The sequence below is a fragment of the Lissotriton helveticus genome, chromosome 6 (assembly GCF_964261635.1).
Source record: "Lissotriton helveticus chromosome 6, aLisHel1.1, whole genome shotgun sequence".
Classification (NCBI taxonomy): Eukaryota; Metazoa; Chordata; class Amphibia; order Caudata; family Salamandridae; genus Lissotriton; species Lissotriton helveticus.
The window spans coordinates 1,176,451,489-1,176,467,897 of record NC_136067.1 but is presented as its reverse complement, the minus strand read 5'-3'; positions in this window follow the sequence as shown (position 1 = coordinate 1,176,467,897).

The window sequence follows — 16,409 nt, the reverse complement described above, 5'->3', positions numbered from 1 at the left end:
TTCTCTCACTCTACAAGGATCTAAGTCTTGCAACAACTTCATTTTCTGTTTTAGACTTTTCTTACTATATGTACGTAAGAAATTACAAAACAAATCAATTAATTCCTGTCGCACACTACAAATACGACTACACTTCCAAGTGTACACTGGACCCTTAGTACGTCTCCCTAAAACTTCATCAGTTAACACCTCTTCTGGTTCTCTAGGCACAAGTTTCTCTTTTCCAATCGGACAACCGTCTTTCACCTCATATGCTCGACCACTGGTGTCAACTGCATGCACTAAATCATTCTCCTGGAAGTAACTCTCCTCATTAAAAAATGGCTCACAACTTGAACTCTGCATCCATTCTCCTGAAAAAACTTTACAAAAATTAGTCCGATTAATTACTCTTTTCCATCTACTGTTTTATTTGAAAACATCAATTGTCTTGTTAAGTGTCCTAATTCTATTGATTATTAAAATAAATAATGTTTTCTTAACTTCAAAAGCCTGATCAACAATCTTCTCTACACTTTTCTTTTTCTTATAAAAAGCAGCTCTCTGTTTACCTTTCCTAATGTTTTTTAACAAATTTAAAACCACCCTATTGCGAAACATTCGTTTACGAATGTCTCTAAACTGATTCTGCCTTCTATTCCTATACATATTATTCTCTCCTGCTCCAGTAGTAAGATTTTTTGAGGGCCTCTCCTTCCTTTTCAAATTTACTCTCTCCTTCTCTTTTTCTACATGCTGTCCAACATTTTTTTTTGATCTACATATGTTCCGTAAGAAAGACTTAGTTGTCTTACCAGGAGCTTTTTTCCTGTTTTTTGAAGTATTTGTTGTGGAGGAGTGCTGTAATTCCGATGCTGTTTTTGTTTTTTTCCGGTTATCATTTTTCCTTCTCCTTTGCCTTGAGGGCATCTTTCCTTACTCTTGAAATCTTGATTTCAATCTGTGTTAAAGAAAAAAATAGCACATTATAGACCACTATTACCAAATAACAAAGCAATGACAAAAAGCAAACGGTCTATTCAGGGTTACAGATCAAGTGAGGATTCTCCAGGGGTGCAGAAGAGGTGAGACCTGTATTGAAGAGTGTAGTGGAAGAGAGGTCTGTCCACAGGTACAAAGAAAGTGAGACCTGTGTCTAAGAGTGCAGTAGGGGATAGGCTTCATGAAGTCTAGTCCACTGCACTCTTACACACAGGCTTCACCACCTATGCTTCCCAGGAAAGGCCTCTCTCCCTACAGTCTTGAACATAGGCCTCATCTCCTCTGTACCTCTGGACATGTCTCACCTCATCTGCACAATCTACTTCCTAATCTGACATAACACAGGTGACATCATTGTTAAAAGTTGAAATATATTTATATAATCATGCAGACACTATTTATTCCTTCTCAAAAATCTAAAAGTCATTGATTTGCCCCAACATCGTTTTTTGAATAACATTTTAGACACACAGTGCAGGTCCTATGTACAATCATTCAGTGTCCATGACTACAGTGGAGAGGACTGACCTCCTCTCACCCTTGGACAAGCCTTACCTCATCTCTGTCGTCTGGACAGGCCTCAATGTATTGAGTATAATTGATGGTAACTGGGTGCAGATGAGGTGACGCATGTCCAAGGGTGTAAATAAGCTGAGGCCTGTCTAAGGATGCAGATTAGTTGAAGTCTATTCAGAGTTGCTGATGAGGTGAGGATTGCCCAGGGGTGCAGAGGAGGTGAGGCCTGTATTGAAGAGTGTAGTGGAAGAGAGGTCTGTCCAGGGGTACAAAGAAAGTGAGGCCTGTGTCTCAGACTGCAGTGGGGGATAGACTTCATGAAGCCTAGTCCACTGCACTCTTAGACACAGGCCTCACCACCTATGCTCCCCAGGAAAGGCCTCTCTCCCACTACAGTCTTGAACACAGACCTCACCTCCTCTGTCCCTCTGGACATGCCTCACCTCAACTGCACAATCTACTTCCTAATCTGAGGTAACACAGGTGACATTATTGTAAAAGGTTGAAATATATTTATTTAATCATGCAGACACTATTTATTCCTTCTCAAAAATCTAAAAGTCATTGATTTTCACCAAAATCGTTTTTTAAATAACATTTTAGACACACAGTGCAGGTCCTATGTACAAGCATTCAGTGTCCATGAGTACAGTGAAGAGGACTGACCTCCTCTGACCCTTGGACACGCCTTACCTCATCTGTGTCCTCTGGACAGGCGTCAATGTATTGAGTATAATTGATAGTAACTGGGTGCAGATGAGGTGACGCATGTCCAAGGGTGTAAATAAGCTGAGGCCTGTCTAAGCATGCAGATTAGTTGAAGTCTATTCAGGGTTGCAGATGAGGTGAGGATTGTCTAGGGGTGCAGAAGAGGTATGGCCTGTATTGAAGAGTGTAGTGGAAGAGAGGCCTGTCCACGGGTGCAAAGAAGAGGAGACCTGTGTCTAAGAGTGCAGTGGGGGATAGGCTTCATGAAGCCTAGTCCACTGCACTCTTAGACACAGGCCTCACCACCTACGCTCTCCAGGAAAGGCCTCTCTCCCACTACAGTCTTGAACACAGGCCTCACCTCCTCTGTCCCTCTGGACATGCCTCACCTCATCTGCACAATCTACTTCCTAATCTGAGGTAACACAGGTGACATTATTGTGAAAGGATGAAATATATCTATTTAATCATGCAGACACTATTTATTCCTTCACAAAAATCTAAAAGTCATTGATTTTCACCAAAATCGTTTTTTAAATAACATTTTAAACACACAGTGCAGGTCCTATGTACAAGCATTCAGTGTCCATGAGTACAGTGGAGAGGACTGACCTCCTCTCACCCTTGGACAAGCCTTACCTCATCTGTGTCCTCTGGACAGGCCTCAATGTATTGAGTATAATTGATGGTAACTGGGTGCAGATGAGGTGACGCATGTCCAAGGGTGTAAATAAGCTGAGGCCTGTCTAAGGATGCAGATTAGTTTAAGTCTATTCAGGGTTGCAGATGAGGTGAGGATTGTCTAGGGGTGCAGAAGAGGTATGGCCTGTATTGAAGAGTGTAATGGAAGAGAGGTCTGTCCAGGGGTATAAAGAAGGTGAGGCCTGTGTCTAAGACTGCAGTGGGGGATAGGATTCATGAAGCCTAGTCCACTGCACTCTTAGACACAGGCCTCACCACCTACGCTCCCCAGGAAAGGCCTCTCTCCCACTACAGTCTTGAACACAGGCCTCACCTCCTCTGTCACTCTGGACATGCCTCACCTCAACTGCACAATCTACTTCCTAATCTAAGGTAACACAGATGACATTATTGTGAAAGGTTGAAATATATTTCTTTAATCATGCAGACACTATTTATTCCTTCTCAAAAATGTAAAAGCCATTCATTTTCCCAAAAATCGTTTTTCACATCACATTTAAGAAACACAGCACAGGTCCTATGTACAAGCATTCAATTTCACTACTGAAATTCAACCATTCTCAAAAAACATGACACAAACCAACAGCAAAGAAACTCAATGTGCTTCCTACTCTGAGTTAACACAAGTAACATCATTGTGAAAGGGTCAAATTTATTTCTTTAAGCATGCAGACACTATTTATTCCTTCTCAAAAATGTAAAACCCATTCATTTTCCCCAAAATCGTTTTTGACATCACATTTAAGAAACACAACACAGGTCCTATGTACAAGCATTCCATGTCAGTACTAAAACTTCACAATTTTACAAAATACAATTCCTCTATGCAAAGAAACTCAATGTGCTTCCTACACTGAGTTAACACAGGTAACATCATTGTGAAAAGATCAAATTTATTTCTTTCAGCATGCAGACACTATTTATTCCTTCTCAAAAATGTAAAAGCCATTCATTTTCCCCAAAATCGTTTTTGACCTCACATTTAAGAAACACAGCACAGGTCCTATGTACAAGCATTCCATGTCACTACTGAAACTTCACAATTTTACAAAATACAATTCCTCTATGCAAAGAAACTCAATGTGCTTCCTACACTGAGTTAACACAGGTAACATCATTGTGAAAGGGTCAAATTTATTTCTTTAACCATGCACACATTATTTATTCCTTCTCAAAAATGTAAAACCCATTCATTTTCCCCAAAATCGAATTTGACATCACATTTAAGAAACACAGCACAGGTCCTACGAACAAGCATTCCATGTCAGTACTAAAACTTCACAATTTTACAAAATACAATTCCTCTATGCAGTACAAACTTTTTACCAAGCATTATGAAAAAGCATGACACAAACAACATTTAAAAACCACAATATGCTTCCAAATATTCTCCATACAGTATACAACTCTCTATCTATATTAAATAAATCATTACTTACCTTTACAAATGCTTTAGGAGATTGAAAACAGTGTCAGACACACACACCAATATTTCTTTAACAGAGCAAAGGGTATGTACTCCAGGCACTGCAACCATGAATGGCACAGAGAACCTCTAATTCTACACACATATTTCTCATGGTAACCAATCAAAACTCTTCCCTCTCTATTTTCAAACCAACACCCTTCCCCCCCTCAGCCCTTTCTACCTGTTACCATAGCAACTCCCTCCTTACTGAGCTCTCAGGGTTAAAAGTTTATTCTACAATGTTGCAAATGAACTCAGCAAGGATGTTTGACCTCTCAATACACCAGCTTATCAGGTGCAATCTTTCTTTGAATGACGTTTTCTTAACCATTCAAATTACTTCTTTCACAGAACAGAACCATGCACCCTAACTTTCAGTTTTCAACTATCTGAATCCACCAATCATTGCTTGTGATTCAACAGCACTGAAACTCCACAGTTTTTTTTTACAAACTCCTACTGCTCCAACTGCCATTTAATTCCCACACTTCATCTGACTGCACCAGAACCTCCTCTTACCATGTATTCTGTCTGGATTATTGGACATAGCTATATCCACTGGGCTCAAAGGTATGCAGCTAGCAGAAATTTTCACAACCTTGATTTACCAAATGTGAACATTAAATGTATTGGCCAGAGAGGATTGAGATGTCATCAATTGACACCATTGGTGAAAACCTTTTTGCATCTGCCACACCCTCACCTCATAATTCTCCACTGTGGTGGAAATGACTTAGGCACTTTGACTGGGGTAGGTCTGGAAATGCTTTTAAAGGACACCTTTGGGCAATTGATGACACTTTTTCCACAAACTGCCTTGGTATATTCCAATATATGCCAAAGACAGGAATGGAAGTGGTCCAACCAATTTTGTCCACAATTTGAGAAAGCACGCAAACATGTGAATAAATCTGTTTCTGCTTACATGAGAGACTATGGAATGGGTTCAATATACAACAACAACTTGCGTTACAACATGCAAGATATCTACAGAGGAGATGGTGTGCACTTCTCAGATGAGGGGAATAGAATATTCCTCCTGAATTTAAGACTGTGCTTTGGTACCTACTTGTAGGTACCTAAATCAGCCACACAACCCAAAAGCTCTTTTCAGGGCTACCCTACCTCTGATCACTCCAAATGATTATCTTTTTCCAACTTTTTTCACTATTTTTCACCAAAGTACGCTCCCCGGTGCGCGTACCGGGCGCTCACCCCGCGAAAAATGTAAAAAAAATGTTTGGCCTATATGGGCCTCCTAAGACCCCCTCAGAAAACCTAGGGGGTCAGGGGGTGCCTACCGTGCCCCCTTATACCCATTCCCAACGTTGTTTGTCCTCCATTTTCTGTCTCAAATCTACCGAAACACAAAATGGAGGACTCCCGTTGTGCTGCCGGTACGCGTACCGGGGCGCGCACCGGTAACCGCTCCCAAAATTTTTCAAAAGTTAATTTACATAAAAACCTCTGTAGAGAAGTTCACCAAATATAGAATAGGCAATACTACATACCAGTCCCTACCATTTTCCCAAATTTGGTGGAATTCCATTGAGCCATTTGGCCTGTAGCCCTGTCTAAATATCCTGAGGTAAATTACATGACAAAAACACATCTGAAGTGTTAGAATTTACAACCAATTAAAATGTTACTTTCATTTTCTACTATTATTTCCTGACATTTGATTGGTTATGTACATGAATATATATAAAAAAGAGAGGGAAACACAGCCATTTTGACTACTACTTCCTGAAGTACATTTGAAAAGGATTTTCACTGAGAACTTCAACTGCTTTCTCAAAGGTAAGTTGTTATTTTGGAAAGTGAAGTATGTTGTACACTTTAAGTTAATTTGGAAAACATTTTCTGATAGTTATATACTATCCTTCTGTAATAGTTATAGATTGAGATAGGCTTCTCTTTTATAGTTATGGATGGAGTTAGGCTTGTCTTGTATAATTATGAATTTACTTAGGCTTTATCACATACACTTTTTTATATTTCTACTTCCAGCCTGATACCATACACTGCCCAAAGACAACTTCACTGTTAAAAAATCAAAACTACCTGTCTGAACTTAAACCCAACAGTGCCCTATCTCTACTGATATATTTATTTTTTATGCAATTTACAGCAAGAAAATGGAAGGAGAACAGAATATTTCTTTCTTTCGAAATTGTTCTGGAGAACAACCCTGAAGAAATTATTGATGAGAATGATGACTTTGATTTTATGGATGAGTCACTGGACCATGAATTAGTTCAGTTAGTGGAAGCAATAGAATCACAGAATCAAAATGAGGACATTCCAGACAATATATTGTTAGAAGTGTTATTATATTTTGAAAGAGAATCAGAAAAATAAATTTATATTTAATAATCAAAAATTGTTCGAGACATTATTCATTTTTATATGTAATTCATAAACTAGTACCAAATTGATTATAATATAAAGTCAGACTTATAGTATACTGTGCAACTTTTTTGTGTTACATAGTAATTTTGCTCATAGTTACTTCCTTTCTCCCACTTTATTATCTCCAATGTGTATTTGACATCTCTTTTTCATCTCCTGCCTCCATGTTGTTTCTGCTTTCCTGACAGACTATGATATGGATTCCATATACCACAATTACTTCTGTAACAACATGCAAATTATCTACAGAGGAGACGGTCTACATTGAATTTAAGACTCTGCATTGGTACATACATGTTGGTACTTAAAACACCCAAACAACACAACAACTCTATGCAGAGCTACCCTACCTCTAAGCACTTTAAATTATTATTTTACTGTTTCACTGGGTTTTTCCCGTGGTACGCTCCCCGGTACGCGTACCGGGCGCTCCCCCGCGAAAATCGAAAAAAAAATTTTATTTGCCCCGCGGAGCCTTTTATGGCCCCCACATCAAACATAGGCGATCAGGGGGGGTCTACCCTGCCCCCTTTTGGTCATTTCCCCCTTTGTTTTTTGCCACCTCTTGTGTCTCGATCCTACCGAGACACAAGATGGCGGCCGCTCCGGACTGTTTGGGATGTTGACAGACACCCGAGAGCCAATCAGCTTTCCGCGCGCGAAGTCGCGGTGCGCGCCGGGAGCGCTCCCCGGTGCGCGTACCGGGCGCGGCTATAGATATATATATATTTTTTAAACCCAAATTACTGAAAATCCTCTGGAGCACATATCTTGAGACATAGCAAAGGCACATCGGGCTACCAGTCCCTACAATTTTGCCAAGTTTGGTGAAAATCCATTCAGCCGTTCGAGCTAAAAGTGAGTCCAACCGCCCTGTGGAAATTAACATGGGGAAAACACGTTTTGGGACCCCCCTTTTATCTCGGCCCCCGATTGACGAATCCCCCCAAACTTTCACGGAAGGAGCGGAGAGCCGCGAGGCAAATTTGAGGAAAATTTCAGGTAGATTCCTCAACCAGCGCCAAAGTTATTCCCAATAGAATGTTGCGATTTCCCTATGGAAAACAATCCTAACTATAACCACCAGTAGGTAATATATATATATATATATATATATATATATATATATATATATATATATATATACACATATATATATATATACCATATATAGTTAGGAATTAGCATTTACAAAACCTTATTTTACTCACACAAAACCATTGAAATTCCATATATAGTTAGTTGCACTAACTATATATCGCGCACCCGCAATCCACTGCTGATGATGTCACATATTACATCATTCATGACATGGTCAGTGACATCACTGATGACATCTCAAATGACATCACTGATGACATCACTGATGACATCTCAAATGACATCACTGATGACATCACTGATGACATCTCAAATGACATCACTGATAACATCTCAAATGACATCACTGATGACATCTCAAATGACATCACTGATGACATCTCATTTGACATCAATGGTCACATCACTGATGATATCATTCATGTGACAATACAATGCATCTCCTCACACTTTAATATAACCTCTGTTACACCCAGTGTTAAATACAGAATATAATTTTTTAAACCATTGACACACCAATACTAGTTACTACATACGCACTCACTGATTCCTACGTCTACACACACATTCACTCATTCAGCAAAGTAACAGGGTAAAACGTTTTATTAAATAACTATTTACATGGCAGCCTGCTGCAACATCGATCCAAATACATGCCGCCGTTCCCGGGTTTTCTCCCCGACTACTCTGCGGCCTACGAGATGGAGAGGCCGGGGCGTTGACTAGGCGGGGCCTCCGGCCGCAACCACAGCGCCAACGATCGCTGCTGACGGAGGGGAGCCTTGCCGGTGAGACCACTGATCTGAAGAACTGCTGCCTGCGGTGCCTCCCTGAGCCGCTTGACGGAGGCCCCCGAGGGGCGGTGTGGTGGCGCGGACTCGGAGGGGGCGCTTGGCTCCTGCCCCCTCCCCAAGTCTTGTTGCCTTGGTGTGGCTTGAGATCGCCCCCGACATAGGCGGCCGGCTCCCGGGGTCCGGCGGAACTTTTTGCCTTTTGGTTACTCTTCCATTCTGGACCTTGTCCCACAATCCGTTTGACCTGAAGACACGTCCTGCGGTGCCCTGGTCCGACCATCACATATACCTGCGCCAGGAGACGGCGTGGGGTGCACTGGAAGGGAGAGGCGGCGCCAACGAGCCTCCCCCACCTCCCCAGGTGGAGGTTTCACAGCTGCACCCCAGCGCTTCACTCAACGTAGGCGGCCGGCTCCCGGGGTCCGGCGGAACTTTTAGCCTTTTGGTGACTCTTCCATTCTGGACCTTGTCCCACAATCCGTTTGACCTGAAGACACGTCCTGCGGTGCCCTGGTCCGACCATCACATATACCTGCGCCAGGAGACGGCGTGGGGTGCACTGGAAGGGAGAGGCGGCGCGAACGAGCCTCCCCCACCTCCCCAGGTGGAGGTTTCTCAGCTGCACCCCAGCGCTTCACTCGGCAGCTGAGTTACGCCCACTCTTGCGGCACAGTGCCTCTCTCGGCCAGCTGAGTTGCGCCTGCTCTTGCTATTACAGCGTCTCACCCGCCATCCGGCTGAATTGCACCCACTCTTGCGGTACAGCGACAGGCGGCTGCCACGGAGCTCACGAAATGGCGGTCGGCTCCACAGACTTGGGCCTGGCCTGCAAGGATGGCTCTGGGCAACCTTGGAACTCGGACGCTTGACTGCTAGGGCATGGGCCCCATTCCCAAAAGCGTCCCCTCAGCCTTGAAGATTCTACAAGAGTCACCGGGGCCCCCGACTCCCGCAGACTTCCGGTGGGGAGCGACTGCCATGATTGCTCGCGGAATGGCCACAAGGTAGCCACGGGGTGCTCTCATGCTGACGCCAGCTTCAGTCTGAAACATCCAGAAACATTGTAGTATCGCGTTGTCGCGTAATGCGTCATATGACGCGCCGCGTTAGCGCACCCGATGCGCGAAGCGAGGCGCGAAGCGCAGCTTCCCGGAAGCGATCCGGGGCGCGGCGCGGAGCGCGTAACCTAAGCATAACAGGTCATGTGACTTATTAATAAAAATTTTCATTGGTTCATTTCACTTTTGGTTTCCTAATGATGTAAGGCTAGGTCATGTGACCTAAAAATGACACTTTTCATTGGTTTAGAACTATTTTTTGTCCCAAATGATGAAAACCCCTCCTTGTTTCCTCACTCTGACTTTCATCTTTGTGAGAGGAAGACCTACAGTGCCTCGCTCGGCCACCTGAGTTACGCCCGCTCTTGCGGCACAGTGCCTCGCTCGGCCAGCTGAGTTGCGCCCACTGTTGCGGCACAGTGCCTCACTCGGCCAGCTGAGTTCCGCCCACTCTTGCGGCACAGTGCCTCGCTCGGCCAGCTGAGTTCCGCCCGCTCTTGCGGCACAGTGCCTCACTCGGCCAGCTGAGTTCCGCCCACTGTTGCGGCACAGTGCCTCGCTCGGCCAGCTGAGTTCCGCCCGCTGTTGCGGCACAGTGCCTCACTCGGCTGGTTGAGTTTCGCCTACTCTTGCGGCTACAGCGTCTCACCCGCCATCCAGCTGAGTTGCGCCCACTCTTGCGGCCTACGACATGGAGAGGCCGGGGCGTTGACTAGGCGGGGCCTCCGGCCGCAACCACAGCGCCAACGATCGCTGCTGATCGAGGGGAGCCTTGCCGGTGAGAGCCACTGATCTGAAGAACCGCTGCCTGCGGTGCCTCCCTGAACCGCTTGACGGAGGCCCCCGAGGGGCGGTGTGGTGGCGCGGACTGGGAGGGGGCGCTTGGCTCCTGCCCCCTCCCAAAGTCTTGTTGCCCTGGTGTGGCCTGAGATCGCCCCCGACATAGGCGGCCGGCTCCCGGGGTCCGGCGGAACTTTTTGCCTTTTGGTGACTCTTCATTCTGGACCTTGTCCCACAATCCGTTTGACCTGAAGACACGTCTTGCGGTGCCCTCGCAATGCGGCCTGGTCCCTGAATGTGTGCAGGTGGACAGTATTGATTGGATCAAGATGGCGGCTTCACACAAAGCTGACTCAAGTGTTGCTGCTGATGCTATGCAGACAAAAACTGGTTTTCAGTTTGTACATTCTTCAGGATTTTTCCATCCAAGGCTGGTTGAGAGTTTGTAGAACGATGGCTTCAGATTTTCAACATACTACTCTTCAACATTCTTCATAAATGTCACAATGTGAGACTCACTAGGAGAACGGCCGTTTATCTTTCCTTTCAAAATGCTGCCAACAATATTTTCTGAATGGAAGACACCATCTTGTAGCATAAAGGGCTGCGTCAAGGGTGGTATTGCCCAGAATGTCTTGTTTTCTAGTGCTCGTAATGACGAAGCCAGAACAGCCGAAAGGGATTCTGGTCCTGCCGCTACTTATTGGAGACATTGAACTATACTCTGGACCTGCCTGGCCTCGACCAAAATGGCGCCAGTATGGGAGCGACTTGCAACTCCTTATGACGTTCTAGTTACTTAGCCTTGACGTTATGGGGGATGTATGCGGTCTTTGTGCACATGGCAGGCGGGGAAGGGTACTGACTGGGAATACGGACAACCCTATTGATGTCGATTTTTCATTATTGATTATTGTATTAATAAAGCTTCGAAGTAATGTTACCCATGATACTCGCCCATGGTGTGCGTATGGACGATTTTATTGTAACTGATCCTGTTATACTTTCAATTAAAAAATCAACCTTCACTGATTCTGCAACCGTTTGTCACGTTTAGTTTTTTCAATTAAATGGCTCGCTTGTTACATACTTCTATACCCCTGGCTTTTGAAAGACACCATCTTGTAGAATAAAGGGCTGCGTCAAGGGTGGTATTGCCCAGAATGTCTTGTTTTCTAGTGCTCGTAATGACGAAGCCAGAACTGCCGAAAGGGATTCTGCTCCTGCCGCTACTTATTGGAGACATTGAACTATACTCTGGACCTGCCTGGCCTCGACCAAAATGGCGCCAGTATGGGAGCGACTTGCAACTCCTTATGACGTTCTAGTTACTTAGCCTTGACGTTATGGGGGATGTATGCGGTCTTTGTGCACATGGCGGGCGGGGAAGGGTACTGACTGGGAATACGGACAACCCTATTGATGTCGATTTTTCATTATTGATTATTGTATTAATAAAGCTTCGAAGTAATGTTACCGATGATACTCGCCCATGGTGTGCGTATGGACGATTTTATTGTAACTGATCCTGTTATACTTTCAATTAAAAAATCAACCTTCACTGATTCTGCAACCGTTTGTCACGTTTAGTTTTTTCAATTAAATGGCTCGCTTGTTACATACTCCTATACCCCTGGCTTTTGAAAGACACCATCTTGTAGAATAAAGGGCTGCGTCAAGGGTGGTATTGCCCAGAATGTCTTGTTTTCTAGTGCTCGTAATGACGAAGCCAGAACTGCCGAAAGGGATTCTGGTCCTGCCGCTACTCTTGCGGCACAGTGCCTCGCTCGGCCAGCTGAGTTCCGCCCGCTCTTGCGGCACAGTGCCTCACTCGGCCAGCTGAGTTCCGCCCACTGTTGCGGCACAGTGCCTCGCTCGGCCAGCTGAGTTCCGCCCGCTGTTGCGGCACAGTGCCTCACTCGGCCGGTTGAGTTTCGCCTACTCTTGCGGCTACAGCGTCTCACCCACCATCCAGCTGAGTTGCGCCCACTCTTGCGGCCTACGACATGGAGAGGCCGGGGCGTTGACTAGGCGGGGCCTCCGGCCGCAACCACAGCGCCAACGATCGCTGCTGACGGAGGGGAGCCTTGCCGGTGAGAGCCACTGATCTGAAGAACCGCTGCCTGCGGTGCCTCCCTGAACCGCTTGAAGGAGGCCCCCGAGGGGCAATGTGGTGGCGCGGACTGGGAGGGGGCGCTTGGCTCCTGCCCCCTCCCCAAGTCTTGTTGCCCTGGTGTGGCCTGAGATCGCCCCCGACATAGGCGGCCGGCTCCTGGGGTCCGGCGGAACTTTTTGCCTTTTGGTGACTCTTCATTCTGGACCTTGTCCCACAATCCGTTTGACCTGAAGACACGTCTTGCGGTGCCCTCGCAATGCGGCCTGGTCCCTGAATGTGTGCAGGTGGACAGTATTGATTGGATCAAGATGGCGGCTTCACACAAAGCTGACTCAAGTGTTGCTGCTGATGCTATGCAGACAAAAACTGGTTTTCAGTTTGTACATTCTTCAGGATTTTTCCATCCAAGGCTGGTTGAGAGTTTGTAGAACGATGGCTTCAGATTTTCAACATACTACTCTTCAACATTCTTCATAAATGTAACAATGTGAGACTCACTAGGAGAACGACCGTTTATCTTTCCTTTCAAAATGCTGCCAACAATATTTTCTGAATGGAAGACACCATCTTGTAGCATAAAGGGCTGCGTCAAGGGTGGTATTGCCCAGAATGTCTTGTTTTCTAGTGCTCGTAATGACGAAGCCAGAACTGCCGAAAGGGATTCTGGTCCTGCCGCTACTTATTGGAGACATTGAACTATACTCTGGACCTGCCTGGCCTCGACCAAAATGGCGCCAGTATGGGAGCGACTTGCAACTCCTTATGACGTTCTAGTTACTCAGCCTTGACGTTATGGGGGATGTATGCGGTCTTTGTGCACATGGCGGGCGGGGAAGGGTACTGACCGGGAATACGGACAACCCTATTGATGTCGATTTTTCATTATTGATTATTGTATTAATAAAGCTTCGAAGTAATGTTACCCATGATACTCGCCCATGGTGTGCGTATGGACGATTTTATTGTAACTGATCCTGTTATACTTTCAATTAAAAAATCAACCTTCACTGATTCTGCAACCGTTTGTCACGTTTAGTTTTTTCAATTAAATGGCTCGCTTGTTACATACTCCTATACCCCTGGCTTTTGAAAGACACCATCTTGTAGAATAAAGGGCTGCGTCAAGAGTGGTATTGCCCAGAATGTCTTGTTTTCTAGTGCTCGTAATGACGAAGCCAGAACTGCCGAAAGGGATTCTGCTCCTGCCGCTACTTATTGGAGACATTGAACTATACTCTGGACCTACCTGGCCTCGACCAAAATGGCGCCAGTATGGGAGCGACTTGCAACTCCTTATGACGTTCTAGTTACTTAGCCTTGACGTTATGGGGGATGTATGCGGTCTTTGTGCACATGGCGGGCGGGGAAGGGTACTGACTGGGAATATGGACAACCCTATTGATGTCGATTTTTCATTATTGATTATTGTATTAATAAAGCTTCGAAGTAATGTTACCCATGATACTCGCCCATGGTGTGCGTATGGACGATTTTATTGTAACTGATCCTGTTATACTTTCAATAAAAAAATCAACCTTCACTGATTCTGCAACCGTTTGTCACGTTTAGTTTTTTCAATTAAATGGCTCGCTTGTTACATACTCCTATACCCCTGGCTTTTGAAAGACACCATCTTGTAGAATAAAGGGCTGCGTCAAGGGTGGTATTGCCCAGAATGTCTTGTTTTCTAGTGCTCGTAATGACGAAGCCAGAACTGCCGAAAGGGATTCTGGTCCTGCCGCTACTTATTGGAGACATTGAACTATACTCTGGACCTGCCTGGCCTCGACCAAAATGGCACCAGTATGGGAGCGACTTGCAACTCCTTATGACGTTCTAGTTACTTAGCCTTGACGTTATGGGGGATGTATGCGGTCTTTGTGCACATGGCGGGCGGGGAAGGGTACTGACTGGGAATACGGACAACCCTATTGATGTCGATTTTTCATTATTGATTATTGTATTAATAAAGCTAGAGATAAGTCAAGTACGTGGTAGATAAAAACATTTTCGTGTTTATGCACGCTGATGTGCTTTGAACGCTGCCCCCCCCCCCATCATTTAGATTACCACCGCCCATTGCACAAAAGCGTACCGGGCGCTCCCCACGCAAAATTTTTTTATGGATCAGTCTTTGGATGAACAATTTATTGAATGCTTACACGACATAGAAACATGCATGTTTGAGGAGATTCCAGATGATGTAATGCTGAAAGTTTTGTTGAACTATGAAAATTCTGACCAATACATTTTTATTTAATAATTAAAAATTGTTTGAGACATTATTCATTTTTATATCTAATTCATGAAGTACAACCAAAATAAATAAATAAATAAAAAAAAACACAACAAAAAGAACAATCAATAAACATACAATATTTCAAAATATCATAGTCTATCATTCTTTTTTCCTTATAGAACGCTCCCCAGACCGCTTCCCGGTGCGCGTACCGGGCGCTCCCCCCCCAAAAAAAACAAAAAAAAAATTATTATTTTTTTGCCCCGCGGGGCCCTTTTAAAGCCTCCACATCAAACCTAGAGGGTGAGGGAGGATCTACTAGGCCCCCTTATGGTCATTTCCCCCTTTGTTTTGGCCTCCTCTTGTCTCTCAATCCTACCGAGAGACAAGATGGCGGCCGCTCCGGACTGTTTAGAATGTTGACAGACACTGGAGAGCCAATCAGCTTCGCTTCGCGAAGTTCCGTTACGCGTCAAGTACGCGAACCGGAGCGCTACCCGGAGCGCTGTTACAGATATATATATTTTTTGAACGTTAATTTATCCAAATCCACTGGAGCACATATATTGAGACCTAGCAAAGGCACATCGGATTAACAGTCCCTACAATTTTGCCAAGTTTCATGCAAATCCATTCAGCCATTCGGGCTAAAAGTGAGGCCAACCGCCCTACGGAAATTAACATGGGAAAAACGCGTTTTGGGACCCCCCTTTTTTCTCGGCCCCCCTTGACGAACCCCCCCCCAAATTTTCAGGGGCTGCTCAGAAACAAAATGTTCCATTTTCCTGAAAATTACAGCCAATTCCGTCCACAAACGCCAAAGTTATTAGACATAGAATTTTCAAAAATCCCATAGAGAAAAAATCCTAACTATATATACCTACTGGCGACCGCCAGTAGGTAATATATATATATATATATATATATATATACATATATATATATATACTGTAGTCGTCAAAATCAGATACTGCTGTGTGTAGAATACTCGTCCCCATAAAGCACTCCCTCTACATTCAGCACAGTTGACTGAAATATAAATGATGTTTGCTTTATTTAAAAAACTTTCCCAGGTGATTTCATCAAAAAGCTCCATTTTATCCATCTCAAATGTGCTTGATACAGATTGTACAAATAACGGAGACATTTCAACATTATCCCAGACAGGAACAGCATCAAGAAGGATCCAGGAAAAAGTGTTCAAGTCAGATAAAATGCCCCCAATCTTCCAAGTAATCAATACTGCTATTGTAGAAAGCACAAACAGAGTTTCAGATTTTTGTTTCTGGTGAGAGTCCTTGTTCTTTGAGGGTTATAAGAAGCTTATTCACCCTAAGGCCTATGAAGCAGGCATCTCTCCTTTCCTTCAATAATGTTCCTATTAATTGTGTAATGCTGCTCTTCCATCTCCTTTATTGTGTCACTAAAAAGAGACAGTTAGTTGCGCAAAAACCAGAGCCAGATTTAGCAAGAGGGTTTTCGGAAAACATGACAATTGCTCTTGGGGGATTTGCTTGGGACAAAAAATACAAAC